The sequence below is a fragment of the Triticum urartu genome, chromosome 2, assembly GCF_003073215.2.
Source record: "Triticum urartu cultivar G1812 chromosome 2, Tu2.1, whole genome shotgun sequence".
In the NCBI taxonomy this organism is placed as follows: Eukaryota; Viridiplantae; Streptophyta; class Magnoliopsida; order Poales; family Poaceae; genus Triticum; species Triticum urartu.
Window position 1 is genome coordinate 28,782,300 of NC_053023.1, and position 9,066 is coordinate 28,791,365.

The window sequence follows — 9,066 nt, forward strand, 5'->3', positions numbered from 1 at the left end:
GCCGGATACTCCCATGCCAACAACGGGAGTTTACCTTGTGGGAGTTCAATCCGACGCAGCACCGGACTCTGAACAGGCTCTTCGACACGACTCATGAAGACGCCTGGAGGGTGCTGTTCAAAAGTGTCGAGGTCCCTCCCCCTATTACTGAGGATCGCGGATTCAGCGTGAAACGCCAAGCCAGTGCGGTAAGTTTCTTTACCTTTTACAGGATACTTTTTATATAGATTGACTCTATGCGGGATCTAAACTCCCGTACCTTTGACAGGACTGGCAGAAGATGGCCGGACAGATCGACTGTCCGGCTCCTTTGCCCGAAGGCCCCGCTGACGCTCTTCTGGCGCAGATGTTGACTCCGGCCCCTTATAAGGTGCCGGAGAAGACCAAGAAGGCCAAGGGAGCTCGAAAGAGTTCCCGACGCCAGGCGTCGTCGGACTCACCGTCCCATGACTCTGCGGCGCACTCTTCCCCCGAAGACGAGGAAGATGAAGAAGAAGATGCTCCCCCACCGACTGGGGAGACAAGAAAAGAAAGGCCGCCCCAACCGGGGAGGCCGGAGGGTCCAAGAAGGGAAGGACTCTCCTTCCGGACAGTTCCACCACCGCCGATGAAGGCGAAGACGAGTGGTTACCCAGGGTCAAGCCCCCAAGGAGATCGTAAGTATTCGGATACCAGAGTAACTCATAGGACTCCTTTGTCGCACTACTTTCCCTAATCGCCGAACATAATTATGCAGGCCGCCCCAAGCCAATATCGAGGTATCATCGGTACGGCTCCCTGGGCTCGTCGGGGATAGATCAGCTCTGGCCAGGTGTATAGACAAAATATCCCTACGGTGCTTCACCAGATTCATCTATGAGTTCATCTTAGCAACGAGTGAATTGGATGCATCTGACGTACCTTGTAATTCTCGCTGAGCAGGGAAAGCGTTTTTTCAAAAGAACGGGGCATAGAGGGAGTCTACTCAGACACTTTGATTCGATAGATCCCGAAAGAGGCCTTAGGCACCGGACGGACGCACCTTCCGCAGCTTACAACCCATATCGTTTTCCATGACGGTTCAGCCGTTGCACGTCTCCTTTTCTTACTTGAAGTTCCAGCAGAGGTGTGATGAAGGCAGTTGGTTGAGAGAAAAGATGCTTACCCGCGAGCTAGTGACGTACGGTTTCTGTTTTCGTGTTTCTGTTGATGGAGCACTTTGCAATGTTATCTTCTCTCGTCTGTGTCCTCTGCCAAGCACTATGGAGGAGGAGGATGTGTTGGAGAGGGAGAGGGAGGCACCAAAGGCATGGTGTGAGAGGCCCTCCTTTCCCCACTATATATAGGGAGTCCAAGGGGGGTGCGCGCCGGCCCTAGGAGATCCAATCTCCTAGGGGGGGTGCGGCCAAGGGAGGAATCCCTCCTCCCCAAGGCACCTAGGAGGTGCCTTCCCCCTTTGGGACTCTTCCCTTCCTTGAACCCTAGGCGCATGGGCCTCTTGGGGCTGGTGCCCTTGGCCCATATAGGCCAAGGCGCACCCCCTACAGCCCATGTGGCCCCCGGGGGCAGGTGGCCCCACCCGGTGGACCCCCGGGACCCTTCCGGTGGTCCCGGTACAATACCGGTGACCCCGAAACTTGTCCCGATGCCCGAAATAGCACTTCCTATATATAATTCTTTACCTCCGGACCATTCCGGAACTCCTCGTGACGTCCGGGATCTCATCCGGGACTCCGAACAACATTCGGGTTACTGCATATACATATCCCTACAACCCTAGCGTCACCGAACCTTAAGTGTGTAGACCCTACGGGTTCGGGAGACATGTAGACATGACCGAGACGAATCTCCGGTCAATAACCAACAGTGGGATCTGGATACCCATGTTGGCTCCCACATGTTCCTCGATGATCTCATCGGATGAACCACGATGTCGAGGATTCAAGCAACCCCGTATACAATTCCCTTTGTCAATCGGTATGTTACTTGCCCGAGATTCGATCGTCGGTATCCCAATACCTCGTTCAATCTCGTTACCGGCAAGTCACTTTACTCGTACCGTAATGCATGATCCCGTGACCAGACACTTGGTCACTTTGAGCTCATTATGATGATGCATTACCGAGTGGGCCCAGTGATACCTCTTCGTCATACGGAGTGACAAATCCCAGTCTTGATCGTGTCAACCCAACAGACACTTTCGGAGATACCCGTAGTATACCTTTATAGTCACCCAGTTACGTTGTGACGTTTGGTACACCCAAAGCACTCCTACGGTATCCGGGAGTTACACGATCTCATGGTCTAAGGAAAGGATACTTGACATTGGAAAACTCTAGCAAACGAACTATACGATCTTGTGCTATGTTTAGGATTGGGTCTTGTCCATCACATCATTCTCCTAATGATGTGATCTCGTTATCAATGACATCCAATGCCCATAGTCAGGAAACCATGACTATCTGTTGATCAACGAGCTAGTCAACTAGAGGCTTACTAGGGACATGTTGGTGTCTATTATTCACACATGTATTACGATTTCCGGATAACACAATTATAGCATGAATAAAGACAATTATCATGAACAAGGAAATATAATAATAATGCTTTTATTATTGCCTCTAGGACATATTTCCAACAGTCTCCCACTTGCACTAGAGTCAATAATCTAGTTACATTGTGATGAATCGAACACCCATGGAATTCTGGTGTTGATCATGTTTTGCTCTAGGGAGAGGTTTAGTCAACGGATCTGCTACATTCAGGTCCATATGTACTTTACAAATATCTATGTCTCCATCTTGAACATTTTCACGAATGGAGTTGAAGCGACGCTTGATGTGCCTTGTCTTCTTGTGAAACCTGGGCTCCTTGGCAAGTGCAATAGCTCCAGTGTTGTCACAGAAGAGCTTGATTGGCCCCGACGCATTGGGTATGACTCCTAGGTCGGTGATGAACTCCTTCACCCAAATTGCTTCATGTGCTGCCTCCGAGGCTGCCATGTACTCCGCTTCACATGTAGATCCCGCCACGACGCTCTGCTTGCAACTGCACCAGCTTACTGCCCCACCATTCAAAATATACACGTATCCGGTTTGTGACTTAGAGTCATCCAGATCTGTGTCGAAGCTAGCGTCGACGTAACCCTTTACGACGAGCTCTTCGTCACCTCCATAAAGAAAACATTTCCTTAGTCCTTTTCAGGTACTTCAGGATATTCTTGACCGCTGTCCAGTGTTCCTTGCCGGGATTACTTTGGTACCTTCCTACCAAACTTACGGCAAGGTTTACATCAGGTCTGGTACACAGCATGGCATACATAATAGACCTATGGCTGAGGCATAGGGGATGACACTCATCTCTTCTATATCTTCTGCCGTGGTCGGACATTGAGCTGAGCTCAATTTCACACCTTGCAACACAGGCAAGAACCCCTTCTTAAACTGATCCATATTGAACTTCTTCAATATCTTATCAAGGTATGTGCTTTGTGAAAGACCTATGAGGCGTCTTGATCTATCTCTATAGATCTTGATGCCTAATATATAAGCAGCTTCTCCAAGGTCCTTCATTGAAAAACTCTTATTCAAGTAGGCCTTAATGCTGTCCAAGAAGTTCTATATCATTTCCCATCAAAAGTATGTCATCCTACATATAATATGAGAAATGCTACAGAGCTCCCACTCACTTTCTTGTAAACAGGCTTCTCCATAAGTCTGCATCCCAAACGCTTTGATCATCTCATCAAAGCGAATGTTCCAACTCCGAGATGCTTGCACCAGCCCATAAATCGAGCGTTAGAGCTTGCACACCTTGTCAGCATTCTTAGGATCGACAAAACCTTCCGCTGCATCATATACAATTCTTCCTTAAGGAAACCATTAAGGAATGCCGTTTTGACGTCCATTTGCCATATCTCATAATCATAGAATGCGGCAATTGCTAACATGATTCGGACGGACTTCAGCTTCGCTACGGTGAGAAAGTCTCATCGTAGTCAACCCCTTGAACTTGTCGATAACCCTTAGCGACAAGCCGAGCTTTATAGATGGTCACATTACCATTCGCGTCTGTCTTCTTCTTAAAGATCCATTTATTTTCTATGGCTCGCCGATCTACGGGCAAGTCAGTCAAAGTCCATACTTCGTTTTCATACATGGATCCTATCTCGGATTTCATGGCTTCCAGCCATTTGTCGGAATCCGGGCCCGCCATCGCTTCTTCATAGTTCGAAGGTTCACCGTTGTCTAACAACATGATTTCCAAGACAGGGTTGCCGTACCACTCTGGTGCGGAACGTGTCCTTGTGGACCTTCGAATTTCAGTAGGAGCTTGATCAGAAGTATCTTGATCATCATCATTAACTTCCTCTCTAGTCGGTGCAGGCACCTCAGGAACATTTTTCTTGAGTTGCGCCATTTTCCGGTTCAAGAGGTAATACTTCATCAAGTTCTACTTTCCTCCCACTTACTTCTTTCGAGAGAAACTCTTTCTCTAGAAAGGACCCATTCTTGGCAACAAAGATCTTGCCTTCGGATCTGAGGTAGAAGGTATACCCAATAGTTTCTTTAGGGTATCCTATGAAGACGCATTTTTCCGACTTGGGTTCGAGCTTTTCAGGTTGAAGTTTCTTGACATAAGCATCGCATCCCCAAACTTTTAGAAGATACAGCTTAGGGTTCTTCCCAAAACCATAATTCAGCGGTGTCGTCTCAACGGAATTTCCGATGACGAGCCCTATTTAATTTGGCGTCTGCGCGCGCTCTCTTAACAACGCATTGATACCTTTCTCAAGTTTTCCCGTGGGTAAGCAGTAAATCAGCAAGAGACTCATAGATCGCACCATATCTCATAGAGTGCGGATTACGACGTTCGGACACACCGTTAATTACGCTGAGGTGTTCCAGGCGGCGTGAGTTGTGAAACTATTCCACATTTTCTTAAGTGTGTGCCAAATTCGTGACTCAAGTATTCTCCTCCACGATCTGATCGTAGAAACTTGATTTTCCTGTCACGTTGATTTCAACCTCACTCTGAAATTCCTTGAACTTTTCAAAGGTTTCAGACTTGTGTTTCATTAAGTAGACATACCCATATCTACTCAAGTCATCAGTGAGGGTGAGAACATAACATAGCCACGCGAGCCTCAACACTCATTGGACCGCACACATCAGTATGTATGATTTCCAATAAGTTGGTTGCTCGCTCCATTGTTCCTGAGAACGGAGTCTTGGTCATTTTACCCATGAGGCATGGTTCGCACGTGTCAAATGATTCATAATCAAGAGACTCTAAAAGTCCATCTGCATGGAGCTTCTTCATGCGTTTGACACCTATGTGACCAAGGCGGCAGTGCCACAAGTATGTGGGACTATCATTATCAACCTTACATCTTTTGGTATTCACACTATGAATATGTGGCATTACGCTCGAGATTCATTAAGAATAAACCATTCACCAACGGAGCATGACCATAAAACATATCTCTCATATAAATAGAACAACCATTATTCTCTGGATTTAAATGAGTAGCCATCTCGAATTAAACGAGATCCTGATACAATGTTCATGCTCAAAGCTGGCACTAAATAACAATTATTGAGGTTTAAAACTAATCCCGTAGGTAAATGTAGAGGTAGCGTGCCGACGGCGATCACATCGACCTTGGAACCATTCCCGACGCGCATCGTCACCTCGTCCTTCGCCAGTCTCCGCTTATTCCGCAGCTCCTGCTTTGAGTTACAAATGTGAGCAACCGCACCGGTATCAAATACCCAGGAGCTACTACGAGTACTGGTAAGGTACACATCAATTACATGTATATCACATATACCTTTCGTTTGCCGGCCTTCTTGTCCGCTAAGTATTTGGGGCAGTTCCGCTTCCAGTGACCACTTCCTTGCAATAAAAGCACTCAGTCTCGGGCTTGGGTCCATTCTTTGGCTTCTTCGGCAGCTTGCTTACCGGGCGCGGCAACTCCCTTGCCGTCCTTCTTGAAGTTCTTTTTACCCTTGCCTTTCTTGAACTTAGTGGTTTTATTCACCATCAACACTTGATGTTCCTTCTTGACTTCTACCTTTGCTGATTTCAGCATAGCAAATACTTCAGGAATGGTCTTTTTACCATCCCCTGCATATTGAAGTTCATCACAAAGCTCTTGTAGCTTGGTGGAAGCGACTGAAGGATTCTGTCAATGACCGCGTCATCCGGGAGATTAACTCCCAGCTGAGTCAAGCGGTTATGTAACCCAGACATAGTGAGTATGTGCTCACTGACAGAACTATTTTCCTCCATCTTACAGCTGAAGAACTTGTCGGAGACTTCATATCTCTCGACCCGGGCATGAGCTTGGAAAAACCATTTTCAGCTCTTCGAACATCTCATATGCTCCGTGTCTCTCAAAACGCTTTTGGAGCCCCGGTTCTAAGCTGTAAAGCATGCCGCACTGAACGAGGGAGTAATCATCCACGTGCTGCCAGCGTTCATAACGTCTTGGTTCTGCTGGGACGGTGCGTCACCTAGCGGTGTAGGACATAATCTTTCTTGGCAGCTATGAGGATGATCCTCAGGTTCCGGACCCAGTCCGTATAGTTGCTTGCCATCGTCTTTCAGCTTGGTTTTCTCTAGGAACGCGTTGAAGTTGAGGACTACGTTGGCCATTTGATCTACAAGACATATTGTAAAGATTTTAGACTAAGTTCATGATAATTAAGTTCATCTAATCAAATTATTATGAACTCCCACTTAGATAGACATCCCTCTAGTCATCTAAGTATAACATGATCCGAGTTAACTAGGCCGTGTCCGATCATCACGTGAGACGGACTAGTCAACATCGTTGAACATCTTCATGTTGATCGTATCTTCTATACGACTCATGCTCGACCTTTCGGTCTTCTGTGTTCCGAGGCCATGTCTGTACATGCTAGGCTCGTCAAGTCAACCTAAGTGTTTGCATGTGTAAATCTGTCTTACACCCGTTGTATGTGAACGTAGATCTATCACACCCGATCATCACGTGGTGCTTCGAAACGACGAACTGTCGCAACGGTGCACAGTTAGGGGGAACACTTTCTTGAAATTATTATGAGGGATCATCTTATTTACTACCGTCGTTCTAAGTAAACAAGATGCAAAAACATGATAAACATCACATGCAATCAAATAATAATAGTGACATGATATGGCCAATATCACATAGCTCCTTTGATCTCCATCTTGGGGCTCCATGATCATCTTGTCACCGGCATGACACCATGATTCTCATCATCATGATCTCCATCGTGTCTCCATGAAGTTGCTCGCCAACTATTACTTCTACTACTATGGCTAACACGTTTAGCAATAAAGTAAAGTAATTTACATGGCGTTTCTCAATGACACGCAGGTCATACAAAAATAAAGACAACTCCTATGGCTCCTGCCGGTTGTCATACTCATCGACATGCAAGTCGTGATTCCTATTACAATAGCATGAACATCTCATACATCACATATAGATCATTCATCATTCATCACAACTTTGGCCATATCATATCACAAAGCACTTGCTGCAAAAACAAGTTAGACGTCCTCTAATTGTTGTTGCAAGTTTTACGTGGCTGAAGGGTTCTAGCAAGAATGTTTTCTTACCTACGTGAAAGCCACAACGTGATTTGTCAACTTCTATTTACCCTTCATAAGGACCCTTTTCATCGAATCCGCTCCAACTAAAGTGGGAGAGACAGACACCCCGCCAGCCACCTTATGCAACTTGTGCATGTTAGTCGGTGGAACCGGTCTCATGTAAGTGTACGTGTAAGGTTGGTCCAGGCTGCTTCATCCCACAATACCATTGAAGCAAGATAAGACTAGTAGCGGCAAGAAAGTTGACAACATCAACGCCCACAACAAATTGTGTTCTACTCGTGCAAGAGAACTACGCATAGACCTAGCTCATGATGCCACTGTTGGGGAACGTTGCAGAAAACAAAAAATTTCCTACAGTTTCACCAAGATTCATCTATGAGTTCATCTAGCAACGAGTGATTGGATGCATCTACGTACCTTGTAGATCGCGAGCGAAAGCGTTCAAAGAACGGGGATGAGGGAGTCGTACTCGACGTGATTCGAATCACCGAAGATCCTAGCACCGAACGGACGGCACCTCCGCGTTCAACACACGTACGGTCAGCGTGACGTCTCCTTCTTCTTGATCCAACAAGATGGAAGGAGAGGTTGAGGAAGATGGCTCCAGCAGCAGCACGACGGCGTGGTGGTGATGGAGCTGCAGTACTCCGGCAGGGCTTCGCCAAGCACTATGGAGGAGGAGGAGGTGTTGGAGAGGGAGAGGGAGGCACCAAAGGCAGGGGTGAGAAGTCCTCCATCTCCCCACTATATATAGGAGGGCCAAGGGGGGGGGCGCCAGCCCTAGGAGATCTAATCTCCTAGGGTGGTGCGGCCAAGGGGAGGAATCCCTCCTCCCCAAGGCACCTAGGAGGTGCCTTCCCCTCCTAGGACTCTTCCTCCCTTGAAACCCTAGGCGCATGGGCCTCTTGGGGCTGGTGCCCTTGGCCCATGTAGGCCAAGGCGCACCCCCTACAGCCCATGTGGCCCCCCGGGACAGGTGGCCCCACCCGGTGGACCCCCGGGACCCTTCCGGTGGTCCCGGTACAATATCGGTGACCCCGAAACTTGTCCCGATGCCCGAAATAGCACTTCCTATATATAATTCTTTACCTCCGGACCATTCCGGAACTCCTCGTGACGTCCGGGATCTCATCCGGGACTGCGAACAACATTCAGGTTACTGCATATACATATCCCTACAACCCTAGCATCACCGAACCTTAAGTGTGTAGACCCTACGGGTTCGGGAGACATGTAGACATGACCGAGACGAATCACCGGTCAATAACCAACAGTGGGATCTGGATACCCATGTTGGCTCCCACATGTTCCTTGATGATCTCATCGGATGAACCACGATGTCGAGGATTCAAGCAACCCCGTATACAATTCCCTTTGTCAATCGGTATGTTACTTGCCCGAGATTCGATCGTCGGTATCCCAATACCTCGTTCAATCTCGTTACTGGCAAGTTACTTT